At 40.7% G+C, this 13,021-nt stretch overlaps 1 protein-coding gene across 2 annotated transcripts in view; it reads left to right on the plus strand.

The window, feature by feature from the left end:
* Pir (pirin) overlaps positions 1–13,021 on the plus strand; it is a 98,276-nt gene that overhangs the window by 47,159 nt on the left and 38,096 nt on the right. The window lies entirely within an intron of this gene.

The raw sequence follows: 13,021 nt of genomic DNA on the forward strand, positions 1-13,021 counted from the left end.
GCTATGTGGGGGCCTAGCAAACACAGAAGTGGATGCTCACAGTCAGCTATTGGATGGATCACAGGGCCCCCAATGGAGGAGCTAGAGAAAGTACCCAAGTAGCTAAAGGGATCTGCAACCCTATAGGTGGAACAACATTATGAACTAACCAGTACCCTGGAGCTCATGTCTCTAGCTGCATATGCATCAGAAGATGGCCTAGTTGGCCATCATTGGAAGGAGAGGCCCATCGGTCTTGCAAACTTTATATGCCTCAGTACAGGGCCAAAAAGTGGGAGTGGGTGGGTAGGGGAGTGTGTGTGTGGGAGGGTATGGGGGACTTTTGGGATAGCATTGGAAATGTAAATGAAGAAAATACCTAATTAAAAAAAAGAAAAAAAAAAGACTTGGAGGATAATGTTAAAGTATAAGCCACCTCTCCACCTTTAAAATAAAATGTCATATCAAATTTAATATTTGAGTAATATATTATACATATATATCCTTGTTCTTTGAACCTCGTCTTGATACTTTAAAAAATCACATCAGTATTTCTTTTTTAAAATTTAATTTAATTTTTAATTTTTTTACACTCCATATTCCATTATCCACACCTCATCCCCCCTCCAACTGTTCCACATTCCACACCTCCTCCCCACCCCACCCCATCTCCACGTGGATGCCCACACACCCCACCTGACCTCTAAACTCCCTGGGGCCTCCAGTACCTTGAGAGTTAGGTGCATCATTTCTGAATGAACACAGATCTGGAAGTCCTCTACTGTATGTGTGTTGGGGGTCTCTTATCAGCTGGTATATGCCGCCTGGTTGGTGGTCCAGTATTTGAGAGTTCTTGGAGGTCCAGATTAATTGAGACTGCTGGTCCTCCTACAGGATCACCCTTCTCCTCAGCTTCTATCAGCCTTCCCTAATTCAACAACAGGGTCAGCTGCTTCTGTCCATTGGTTGGGTGCAAATATCTGCATCTAACTCTTTCAGCTGCCTGTTGGGTCTTACAGAGGGCAGTCATGATGGGTCCCTTTTTGGGAGCACTCTATATTCTCAGTAATAGTGTCAGGCCTTGGCACCTCCCCTTGAGCTGGATCCCACTTAGGGCCTGACTCTAGACCTTCTTTTCCTCAGGCTCCTTTCCATTTCCATTCTTGTAATTCTTTCAGACGGGAACAATTATGAGTCAGAGATGTGACTGTGGGATGGCAACCCCATCCCTCACTTGATGCCTTGTCTTCCTGCTGGAGGTGGGCTCTATAAGTTCCCTCTCCCTACTATTGGGCATTTCAACTAAGGTCCCTCCCTTTGAGTCCCAGAAGTCTCTCACCTCCCAGATCTCTGGTGTATTCTGGAGGGTCCGCCCAACCTCCTATTTCCTGAGGTTGCCTGTTTGCATTCTTTCTGCGGGCCCTCAGGGCTTCAGTCCTTTTCGATCACCCAATACCAGATCAGGTCACCTCTCCTCTCCACTCCCTCCCGCACCCTGTCCACTTTTCCTCCCAGGTCCCTCCCTCCCTTCCCACTTGTGATTGTTTTCTTCTCTCTCCCAAGTGAGACTGGGGTATCCTCACTTGGGCACTTCGGCTTGTTGAGCTTTTTGAGTTCTTTGGACTGTATCTTGGGTATTCTGCACTTTTTTTTTTTTGGCTAATATTTCTTATCATAAGCAATGTTACAACTACTAACCCAGTAATAAATCCTTTATTTGGGTTGTAAATCTCTACTTGGGACATTTTTTTAGAAATACCATCATAAGCTCAAGGGATCTGAGTATTTTAATACTCAGTGTAGCTTGCCACATCTCATGTGCTCAATAGACATACATGGCTAAGTGGCAACTGTGTTGGATGCTGGTGTCCTGAATACGTTTTATTATCAGGTCTTTTGATCTTGCTTTTACTTAAGTTCTTTGGAAAACAGAGACATAAACAAGTCTTAGGTGTACTTTGTCCTAGTTCTCTTTCTTTCTTTTTTATTCTTTTTTTTCTTTTTTTTTATTAATTAGGTATTTTCTTCATTTACATTTCCAATGCTACCCCATAAGTTCCCCAAACCCTCCCCCTAGTTCTCTTTCTGTTTCTGTGATAAAACATTATGACTGAAAGCAAGTTGGGGAAGCAAGGGTTTTTGTCTGCTTATGTATCCTGATCACAGTCCATCACCAAGGAAAGCCAGGACAGGAACTCATGGAAAGAACCTAGAGGCAGAAACTGAAGTACATGCTATGAAGGAACACTGCTTACTGGCTTGCTCTCCAGGCTCCCATTTCTTTCTTATACTTCTCAGGACTTCCTGCCCAAAGGTGACACTGTGCTCAGTGGGCTGGATCCTCCCACACCAATTATAAATTAGGAATATTCTCCATAGACTTACCTACAGCCCAATCTAATTTAGGCATCTTCTCAAGTGAGGTCCATCTTCTTCAATGACTCTCTTTTGCATAAAATTGACAAAACTAACCTAACCAATGCACACTTCCAGGGCAGTGTGAGTAAGGAAGAAAGGAAGTGAGACAGAGACGGCTATATAAAATGCCTATTTAAAAACAGTGTCTCAGAACTTTGTAAAGGTGTGAGAACACAAAATGTAACTGTTCGTTCACACCTTTCAATCCCTTTTGGTCACTGATTGGCCTGTTGAGGAATGGGGAGTCTTTGCTCTTCTGATCTGTATTTCCTACCCCCATCTGGTAGCTTCTGAAGAGACCACCAACCACACCTTGTGGTTTAGCTCTTCACCTAAATCTTGGTGTGAAAGAATTAAGAACCTCAGTAAGTTAGTCAGGTCAAGGAGCTACCATGGCTTTCACCACTACAAGGGCGATTGAGGTTATCAGAAATTAAGGGTCACGAGGGAGGAACCATATGAGTGAATGGCAATAGTTGCACCACAGTAGTGGCAGCAACCAAGGGCCCAGAAGTACTGAAGCTGAGAGACCCAGCTGAGACACACCATGTGTTCATTCGTATTCTTTCCACATGACAAAGTGGGATACTGACAGGTTAGCAGCCTGCTCAGGGTTGCTTATGGAGTGGATAATAGAATGTGAATTTTAACTATCCAGCCTTGTTTGAGAGCCTGACCATGAGCTTACAATGGGTCCTTACCCCAATACCAATCAGATTTTTAGCTAAGTGCACACCTCAGCTGCTGTGGAAACTTTAAAGATAACCTTGGAGGGAAGATGAATGTTGAAGGGCTCAGAGGGGGAAAAAAACTTAACCCATGTGAATCTGTGTTAAGTGGCTAAGCACTTCCTACTTGATTGAGAATTTATGAGCAGCTCCCACCGTAACCTAGAAATAAGCACTGACCTCTTCCACAGGTTCCATCTATTCGGCATATTTGGTAAGTAGGTTTCAGTTTCTTTGAGATGTTGATGAATAACCGAAAGTTTGCACTGTATATTTGATAGTTTTGGAAGTGATTGAAATGGTTATTTCATTTTGAATGGGTTGGTGTGGTAAGTTTGGGGATCTGGTGATTGGTCAAGGAAGAGAGTCATCTTCATGATAGCAACACAGAGAATCAATTTGGGAATTACTTGGGCAGGGTTATGTGAGGAGGGAACTTCTTTCCAGCTGAAAACCTTCCAGGGACAGTGGCATGAAGAAATAGGAAAAGAGAATTCCTGAATAAGTGATGAAAAGCTGTAAGAAGACTTAGGTGGCCAAGTGATATCCAGTCAGGCAGAACATCTGGATGTGAAGATTTACAGCAGTTTGAGGCTTTAGAGCTATGGGTACACTGTTGGTCTTGCTACTTGCTAGCAGTTGTTGGGTGCACTTTGGCCAGAAGATCCTGGGGATAGCTGTGCTGCATAGCATATAATAAAGTAGGTAGGTTCCAGATGGTTGAAAATGCTTTAAAGCTATTTGACATTTCAGAATTTGAGTTTGGCACCAGTGTGTATTGGGCTAATGGTCTTAGCTTGCTGTAGAGAGCTAAACAACATAGGATGTCATTTAGCCTAATGTACATAGGGCCACTGCTGCCCCATTTGTATGGTAGCTGAATAGGAACATGTCCATTCATTGGGCTTCACCATTGTTGTAATAGAGCATTGGAGAATTTGAATGAACTCATGGCAGCAGATCTAAAATTCCTGATCCAGTTTGATGCTTCTCAAAGCTAGCCAAGTCCTATTCTTCCATCTTCTTGTAACCATTTAATTTGAATCCAAATGCCAGGCATTACTCTGTGGATGACAAAGCTATAATCCAGCCAGGCACAAAGCATTCCCCAGGATCACACAGCTCTTTGCACAAAGGCCTTGACTTCATACCAAGGTTCCCGAATCTTGCCTCATTTCATGTGAACCTTTCTCTCTGTATCACATCGTTCAACTCTTGTGCATAAATTTGTTGGACATGGCTACTTTTAGCTAATTTTCATGTTACAAAGCTTAAAGCTTTAAGATCCTTCTCCTATACGAAAATAGTACCTTTCATCAGATACTGCACATGCATCCACTTCTGTGTGTGTCCGAATGTTCTGCAAACAATCACAGAGGAGAGGGCTTGTCCCATGATGCATTTCCTCTTTATCATCTACTAAGGGATCTTATCTACATAAAGGTATTAGTTCCCAGAGCGCCATGAAATCTTATCTTTGCCAAATAGTTTCTCATGTTAGATCTTGATGCACTTTCTTGTAAGAACTCTTAAAATATTTTAGTAAATATCAAATGGAGCCAATACAGATTAAAAATATCATAATGCCCCGTAAGGAATATTTTAGCATTGTGTAATAGGTTTGCTGACTCAATTTTAGAACTTATTGCCTCTGGACTAGAGACAAACAATAAGAAGCCTCCTTGTTGGCAGATATAGAGGCTGTTTGTGGTCTCACTTTTATTGGACTATGTATTTTTTTTTAAAGAAAATGGAGTTTTTTCTCTTTGTCTTGGATTAAATATTCAAGATGTGGGATACAGACTCAAAGGGTGAAGAAATCAAACTCCAGTTTCACTGTGACCCTGTTACCAGTTAACTTTCAGGTCTCTGTGTTTCATCAGCATCTTCTCTCATTCCCTTTAGTCCTCCTCTCCTTGCTCCCTCTCCCATAAACAAAAGGCAGGGAAAGGAAATAGAGTGTTACTGTTAATTAAAGGGCTGCTTGGAAGATGATTCTATGGAAACTACACCAAAGGATAATTTCGCTGTGTCCAAAATTCTCAGACAGTTAAGAAACTCAATGCTCAATCCTGTCTGCATCTTTTATTGTCCATAGAGGTCACACTGCTTTCTGTACCCCTCCTCAACTCCTACACTGCCCAGAGGCATTGACACATAGTCTAAGAGTTCCTAGTCTTCTCTCGATGTAGCCATTCATATAATTATCAAAATACAGGGTTTTAGTTTTTCCCACAGTATTTTGACAGTGAGGATGGAAATTAATCTGTCCTGCTTCTTATCTGAAGTTGTTCAACATAATCAATAATTCAAAAAATTAGAGTCCTTTAGGTTAGAAACAGAAGACATCATTTTATTAAAGATCATTGGTCTAGTCTAAAGTTGGGAGTCTGCTATAAATACGGTGGAAAATCTACTTTTAAATTCCTCACACCTTGGAAGGCATGGCTCTCCATGTGGATGCATGGAAAGGTGTCTGAGAGGAAACAGAGGAGCTTGGACAACCACAAGAGAGATGTACTACATGATTCTAGGAGCTCTTGTGTGCTAAATGACTTTCTGTTAGATGGAACCCCTGAGCCAGTTGATAAACACCTGGGTTTCCCCACTGAGACGTTCCCATGTTGCCAGCATAGAAAGATTGAGCCAAGTGTACCTAGAAATGTAATGACTGGAATATATTACAGATTGTCAGCTGAGGATGTAGCTCCATGCTAGAGATCTGGCCTAGTGTGTACAAGGCTGAGTTGAAGCCTTAGCACTGATGAGAGAAGAGCAGTAAAAGAAGAAAGCGGTTATAGGCCCTCCATCGGTGTTCTTTTGCAAGAAAGAATTAATAGGTAGCCAGAAAAAGCAATATGCTAGTGAGTACACAGTTTCTTAAAAAGGAAATATGGGGCTGGAACGATCTCTCAGCAGTTAAAAGCACTGGCTGCTTTCAGAGGACCCAGGTTTGATTCCCAGTACCTCCATGGTTGCTTGCAATCATCTCTAATTCCAGTTCCAGAGGAGACAGTACTCTACTCAGCCCTGTTCAGATACCAGGTATACATGTGGTGCACATACATATGTGGAGGCAAAAAAAAAAACCAAAAAACGCAAAGTAAAAAAAAAAGTTTTGTTTTGTTTTGTTTTGTTTAAAAAGGGAAAGCCAAGTGGCCTAGCTCACACATAATTCAGCACCTGGTACTCAGGTACATATGATGTGTACATATAGAATATATGTTCAATATATTAATTATTATTCTTTCTTTTTTGTTTTTTGGTTTTTTTTCGAGACAGGGTTTCTCTGTGTAGCCCTGGCTGTCCTGGAACTCACTTTGTAGACCAGGCTGGCCTCGAACTCAGAAATCCGCCTGCCTGTGCCTCCCAAGTGCTGGGATTAAAGGTGTGAGCCACCACGCCCAGCAATTATTATTCTTATAATAACAATATTTAGTATTCTTTGTTAAATTGATAATATTATGCAAACTAGTGTCAAATTGAAAAAGTATGGTAATACCAATTTCTGCTTCTTAAGTGAAAGCTAAGATAGTCAGTGTTTTAATGAGATGGGCACTGTTTTTACAGGTGTTTCCTAAGTGACTTGATAAAAGAGAATTTAGTTGGAAGCAAGCCAGTTACTGTAAGAAATTAACGTACTGATGTTTTGTCCCAGTAAAGAAATAATAGATTTGTACTATAGAGCCATGGCCTTTAGGCTCGTTCTTTTCTGTTACTCTTACACGCCCGCATACACACTTTTCAGAAGTTTTAGGCAGGTTAGTTTGTTTTTATGTTTTTCCTCATTGGCAATTAATTCTTCTCCTTAGTATCTATAATGAAGGGAATATATAAGTGTCCAAATAGGGAATTGGTTAGAATATGTAACCTTGTAACAACAGAGTAGATGTAAAAACTATGGCGTTTCAAACCTGCTCTGAAGTGTAGCAAAATTATAGAGCCAAGAAAAGACACTGACTAGCAGTGTATACTTTCAGAGGAAAAAAAAAAACCAACAATGTCTAACCAAATAATTATGTTAACAAATTTGTTTTGGATTGTGGTAATTTTCACCCATAAGGGAAACAGCAAGAAACATGGCTAGAGGTTTATAGTAACATTCATGTTAAGCTCACAAGGTACACACACACACACACACACACACACACACACACACCACCCACAAAACACAATAGGCAGCACTCGGAGGGTGGCCCAATAAGATAATGACAGCGTAGAGGCTAACAACTCTGCTTGCTTTTCTTACAGAGTACTGGGATTGCTATTCCCTCATGGAGCTCCTAGACTAATTCACTTACCTGGGCTATTATAGTCAATTGGTGAAGTTGACGCTTAAAAAAAAACAAAAACAAAAACAAAACCCTCACAAAATAGCTCCCTGAAAGAAATATGGTGTGTTTACACATCTGTGTGCCACTAGATCTCTGACACTTGTTTTCAGTGGCACACAGCATGGTGGGAGCGGGAGCAAACCTCAGGAATATAAACAGACAACCTTCATCTGTGGAAGGAACAGTGGTAAAATGGAAGATACCTCATGTTGCCCCAGTCACCAAGAGAAATGTAGCACTCTCTCTGTCCTGGGAAAATGTTTTTAAGCATATGGGTTCCATATGGGAGTAATTTCCATCTCCTAATTAAGAGCAGATTTATAAATAAAAGAAGAGGAAGGAAGCCAGCCTGTCAAGGGTGTGATACCAAAAGTCAGGGTAAGTGGGAAGGCTTTGAAGAAATGAAGGTAGTTGGGTTTTGGAAGGAAGTGGTTTAATAGGTCTTATTTTGTCTTGAATGTTTAGAGATCATTATAGAGTGTTGCCTGAGACTCATTAGGGGTTTAATGCTGACTTGTTTATAGAGAAATAGAGACCAGCCCCAAGCACTGAATTGGCAGTGGCTAGGAAAACGTACCCTTAATCTCTTATGATACATTACTTATGTTCTTGAAACTTGATTGCATGGCTCCCAGACAATAAGATTTTAAGGAATACAAGCTTAAAACACTTTCGAGCATTTTGCAAACATTTTCAATAGAGAATTATGACATGAAAAGAAAGGAGGAGGAAAAATAGCTTTGGAATTCTGTGCCTTCATGGGCACTGGTAATTGAAACCAAAAACAAACAAATAAACAAAACTCAACAACCAGAACAAGAGGTAAAATAAAATAATTTCATTGCTGAAATTTAAGTTCATTTGGCAAGTCTATACTGAAATTTGTTGAGGAATTGTTTTTTTCAGTTTATCACAGACACACAGCCAATGTTTAGTTTTAATGAGAGAGAATATGATATAGATAAGTCCTCATTATTTGAGTAACTCTTCATACTTTAATGTACATAAAAATACACAAAAACAGAACGGAAGGATACAATGTACCTATTGGTATGCAATAAAAGTAGTAAATCCAGAGTTTCTCAAAGTGCATTTGAGATTGACACTATTGTCTTGGAGTTGAATAAACACAATTTATATCTGATACTTCAACTGAATTCCCAGAGAGACGAGACAATAAAAAATCAAAATCTTCTTGCTTTTCAAACAAAAACAACAAAAAAATAAAACCTGTATTGTGTGTGTTGTGTGTGTGTGTGTGTGTGTGTGTGTGTGTACTGAAATGAAAACTTAAGGTTTCTTTGGAAAATCAGTTGGATGGTGCTTTGCTGGGGCAAACAAGTGAAGAGGTGTTTTCCTGAGGTAGGATACAGGTGAAAAGCTAAGGCAGACGTGTGAAGGAACATTTGGCTAAAGCAGACACGGGAGAAAGGATGTTCTGCTAAAGCAAACGTTTGAAAGGACATGTGATAAATGATTCTTCGCTAACAGCACCCATGTATTGGTCTGCCTTACATTGTGTAGTTGAGCTCCATTTGTCAGGATTCCATACAAACCAAAACCTTCTGGTGGTATGCTGCAGTTTCTTGCTGCTTCCTCGGACTCTGGCTGATTGACAGAGTGATGTCAGCTGAGACAGATGCATGTGCTCAGGCAAGACCGGTGGAGGACATGTGATGTTTGGAGAGCTATAAATAGGACTGGATGAATAGTGACAGAGATTGAGCTTGGCTTTCTGGTAGAGCTAGCTGTGTAACACTTGTTGGTCTCTCAGATCGTCCTCTGCTGAGAGAAATATATCCTAGAAATTTTCCCTGTGTTCCTCCTTGGTCCATCTTGCTAACTTGTGCTGAGGCTGAGGCCTAGCTGTGTCTGCTAGGTCATGTCACTGCTCTTGCCAACCTGACTCTGCTGAACTGGACTGCTGGTGTATCCATTAAGTGTTCGAGCTGCTACAGCTAATCTGTGAAGTGAACTGCTGATTTCGAGACAACACAGATAGGATTTGCTCCAAAGAACCTTTCTAAACAGGTCCACTTTCCCTCATATCCTTTCTTTCCCAATACTTCTGGTGGGTGGTGGACTAGAAAGGAGGTTAAAGTGTTTAAGAACCATCATTAAAAATAAGGCTTAAAAATGTAAAGTTACAGCATACCTACACACATTCATGGGAATAAAAGAATAAAAATATGCATTTAGGTTTGGGTGAGTGGGCAGTTGATTGTTCCTGGTATATTGATCTCTTTGATACAATTTTCAATACAAAGGGATTTTAGAATGAAAATTATATTTTAGACTTGCCAGAAAACACCTTTAAAATGAATAAGACATTTTCATTAAGTCCCCTTTGTCACTGCAATAGTGTATGTGTGGCTTTATAAAGCCCCCTCTTGGCTCCTATACAAAATGTGTGTGTGTGTGTGTGTGTGTGTTGTGTACATTTGGTTGCATCTTAGAGAGGGAAATTACTTAGAGAGGTTTTCTTATAGACTGGATTATGTTGAGGTGCTGGAGGCAGGAAGAAAGAAAAGGAGACCACCAGGAGGGCAAAGCTAACATATAACCTTGAGGCTGAAAATGGAGCCAGTTAGCCAGTGGCTCTCCACACCTCTAGTGCCCTTCCTCATCCCAGCCACATTCTCTCCTCTCGGTAGCCTCTGTCTCAGAAATCAGAAGGGCGTTTGAAAACTTACACTATGGAGACACATAATCATTTTCAAGTGGAGAACTTCAAGCCCTTAAGCTCCAGTCATGCCTCCCCACAAGATCCTTTGATGAGTGCATTAAACGTGAAAGAAGATGGGTCCTTGGTTAATGGCCAGGGGCAAAACAATATACTGAACAATATTCCTGCCTTCCAACTCAACATGCTTGCATTCTGGAGCGTGCTAGTGAAAATCAAGACAAGCACCTCTCTTTGCTGTAGGTTCGCTAGGGCTACTGACTCTGTTCCTGAGGCAGAGGAAAGACACTTAAGCCAAACTAGGACCTTTTGAAAGGATTCAGTGCTGCCTGAGCAGAGGGGTCATCTGATACTATGTGAAGTTCACTATTGATCTTTTAAGAGGTAACTTTAGAAGTCATCTTTGGCTGAAAACAGTCTCTTTCCAGATGGTGCCTTCCACACCTAATGACCCTAGGCAACCAGATCTCATGTCCCCTGTGTGCTGCATTTGTTTCATGTATACTTCAAACTCTTCAGAGTGGTTGTAAATCTTTAGCTTCGAGTTTCTCTTGATGTCACTGGGCTTTCTGGTTTCATTTAGGTGTGTACTGGAGGTTTGTTGTTGTAGTCTTTGAAACTGAATGAATGCAGCTTGGCCTTCCACACCATGAGAAACCAGAATATCTGCAAACCTAAGACTAAAATAGGAGACATCCATAGAGGAAAAAAATCCTTTCTTTGTCCTCATGATTCATAATTCTAATTTAATACAAAGACATATTCTTTTACCATGCCCAATGCACTTGTCCTAAAGACAGGCAGGGGGATTGCATATAGGTAAAGATATTAATGAATGTCTTATGTATAGTGTCAATGAATGCATGGCTACACTTGGGATTTTTCATTGTGAAACATCTTTCAATGTTTATTAAAATACCTGCTGTATGGCAGTCACTGTCCATTGGTCCTGAAAATTCAATGTTGAAAAGAGCAGAAATGTCCACATACAGATTTAAAAATCACCAAAATCCTGTCCTTATCAAAGGAAGTAATTCTGGGCGCTAGATTCTCCTTTCATGTCTAGTTACAAATGTGTGATTTTCATATGAGGTTTTAGGAACATAAAATTCATATGTAGAAAAGTATACAAATTGAGAATACAACTTGGAGAATCTTCACCAAGGGAAAAAAATCCATGAAATAAGCAGCCAAACCAAACAGCAGGACATTCCAGTTTCCTGGGGTCTTCTTTCCTTTGTGGGGCTCCTTCTAGTAGCCTTCTAGTTACCCTTCTCACCTGCTTTTCCCGACTTTTGATATCGCATGCCAGTTTTGCCTTGTTCTGACCTTTATAGGTGTGAAATCTACCTTGATTGGCTCAATCTTATCCTTCCACGATGCCTCTGAGTTGTTGCATAAGTTAGGTTTATTTTTTGCTCCTACTAGTTCACTGTTAAATTGTATTATAATCCAGTTATCTATTCTATTATTACATGTTTGTGGGAAATAGTCCTGATGTTGATATTTTCAGGTTGGGGCTGTTAAGCTTCCTCTATGTGTCTTCTGGTGGACATTTCTGCTGGAAATACACTCACAAGTGGGATTGTTGGGCCAAAAGTTACTCATGCCTTCATCTCCATTACATGTCAACCATATTTGTTGTAAGTGTTTGCACTAAAGTGCAGTTCCAGTAGCCGTGTATGAAGCCTATCAATCACTCCATGTTTTCTCCAAGCTCGGCATTCTATGTTTTTTCATTTTGATGTACATTTTTAAGTAAAACAATCCAAAACAACAACCAAAATTGAATAATCACTGGGTCTTTGTGCAAGCAATGGTGAAGTTTGCAGCAAGTGTTAATCCCTTAGATTTTCATCTGTGCTTATAATTCAGGATGGTGTCATATTGAATTACCACCTCTGCTGGAGCTGTTGATGAGATCAAAACCACAGATTACACTGGAAGACCTGACAAATTTTGTCTTACTTTGGGGTTGAGATTTTGTAAAACCAGCAGGTGGCCAGCATTTTTTCCCCTTGCAAAAGGTCCAAATGTGGGAAAGTAATGTGCAAGTCCCTTATTTGAATTTCAACGTGGAAATGGCTTTATCAAGTCCTGTGTAATATATATGTAGTTAGGCATAACATGATTTTCCATATCAGCTGTGAGGCTAAACGTGACAAAATTTGAACAGTTATGGGCCAATCAAAATCCGAATATAGGGCCCTTGGAGCTGTAGGGAGATAAATACCTTATTGAAATTAGCTTGCGAATAATGTAAAGCCAGGAGGAAGCATAAATGTAATGTGCCCAGGCCAACTACAGAAAGGCTGAGCTGAAGGAAGGAATCTTATCCTGCAACCAAAGAGATGCCCCAGTAGATAAAAGCACCTACTATATATGCCTAGCAACTTGGGTTTGGATCCCTGGAATCTGTATAAAAGCCAGACACAGTGGCACATGTCAACCATCCCAGCATTCTTGTGGTAAGATGGGAAGTGAACACCAGAGAACCCCTGGAATCTTGAGGCTCAGCTAGCCTGGAATAAACAGAGCAGCAGCAAACAGAGATTCTGTCTTAAGGAAGGCAGAAGATTAGGACCAATACCAAGGTTGTCCTCTGACCTCCTCTCACGTGCTGTGGCAAACACATGCCCTCACATACAAACATGTGCACATGCGCACGCACACACACACCATATATACACACACACCCCATATATACACAATAAATGTTTTTTTTTTCACTGTTTTTTTTATTACATATTTTCCTCAATTACATTTCCAATGCTATCCCAAAAGTCCCCCATACCGCCCCCCACTTCCCTACCCTCCCATTCCCATTCTTTTGGCCCTGGCATTCCCCTATATTGGGGCATATAAAGTTTGCAAGTCCA

Source organism: Mus caroli, chromosome X, assembly GCF_900094665.2.
Source record: "Mus caroli chromosome X, CAROLI_EIJ_v1.1, whole genome shotgun sequence".
Taxonomy (NCBI): Eukaryota; Metazoa; Chordata; class Mammalia; order Rodentia; family Muridae; genus Mus; species Mus caroli.